This window comes from Galeopterus variegatus, unplaced genomic scaffold, assembly GCF_000696425.1.
Source record: "Galeopterus variegatus unplaced genomic scaffold, G_variegatus-3.0.2 Scaffold1226, whole genome shotgun sequence".
In the NCBI taxonomy this organism is placed as follows: Eukaryota; Metazoa; Chordata; class Mammalia; order Dermoptera; family Cynocephalidae; genus Galeopterus; species Galeopterus variegatus.
The window spans coordinates 204197-205682 of record NW_007727337.1 but is presented as its reverse complement, the minus strand read 5'-3'; positions in this window follow the sequence as shown (position 1 = coordinate 205682).

The window sequence follows — 1486 nt, the reverse complement described above, 5'->3', positions numbered from 1 at the left end:
CCACGCAGAGAGAGGGGGCTCCTTGCTTCAGAGGTATGGTAAAGTGTGTTTTGAAGGAGAGGAGGCCTTGCTTTCCAGTATTTGTACATTATGCCTCATTTAAAATTAGAAGTAGCTAGAATCATGGAAGTGATTGATGAAAACTATACTTAGGGCCGGCCCGGTGGCGCACTGGAGAGTGTGCCGCTTGGGAGCATGGCGGCACTCCCGCCGAGGGTTCGGATCCCATGTGGAGACCGGTTCCCGCTCACTGGCTGAGCGAGGTGCGGGCACAACACCGAGGGTTGCGATCCCGTTACCGGTCAGTAAAAAAGACAAAAAGGAAAAAAAAAAAAAAAAACTAAAAACTTTTGAACAACTACCTGGGAGACCAGACAGAATCTGTGTCATTGTTTTTAAATGCTCCAGTGTAAGAGAATGTCTTTACCAGGTATTTGCAATCCAGTGGGACACACGACATCAGTTAACATGCAAAACCTACACTGTCATGGAAGAGGATATGGTGAGGACCAGGACACGGGCTAGCCAAGGAGTCTACCCATCCTTCACTAAGGTTCAACAGGACCTTGTTAGAATTGCTATATTAGAATCATGTGATCATGTTTAAATATTTGGTAAATTGTATAGTACTCATTCCATACCATGAATTCATACAAGCATCTTTAATCAGACTTCATGCTGTCTCTCTGAAGTTGAGTGAAAAGAACCTCTTCAAGCATTTTCAGGATGGTTCTGAGAACTCAGTGTTTCTAAATCTGATGATTGCAGTTAGAATCCACCAAAGCAGCTTCGCTTAGCAGGTGTTCTTGCACTTGTGTGTGCACAAGATTCACTTGCAGAGCTTGTTAAAGTGCAAAATGTCCAGCCTCCCCTCCCCTCCAAGGATTCTGAATCAATAGATGGGGTGACATTCATGAATCTGCATGTATAAGTTTGATGCCAGTGCTTCCCGGATCACGCGGAGAAACACTAGTTTTCACAGCAATGCACTATCAAGGATGACAGCTCTTACAGAAACCAGGAGGAAGCCAGCAAGGCTGAAGCTTGTTTGGCTGTTACTCATCCTATACTAGTAATTCTTTCCCAGTTGTTCATCATCCAAAATGACTAAGCCCATCTTTGAACCATGGGGGAAAGGAAATAGACTTTAAAATACAGTATGGTGGTTCCTCAAAAATTAAGCATAGAATTACCATTTGAGCCAGGAATTCCACTTCTGAGTATATACCCAAAAGAATTGAAAGCAGAAGCACAAAGAGATATTTGTACACCCACATTCAAAGCAGGATTATTCACAATAGTTAAAAGGTGGAAACAACCCAAATGTCCATTGAAAGATATTACAGATACCAAAATATGGTATATGCATACAATGGAATATTATTCATCCTTAAGAAGGAATAAAATTCTGACACATACTACAACATGGTTGAACCTTGAAGACATTAAGTGAAATAAATCAGTCGCCAAAGGACAAATACTGTAT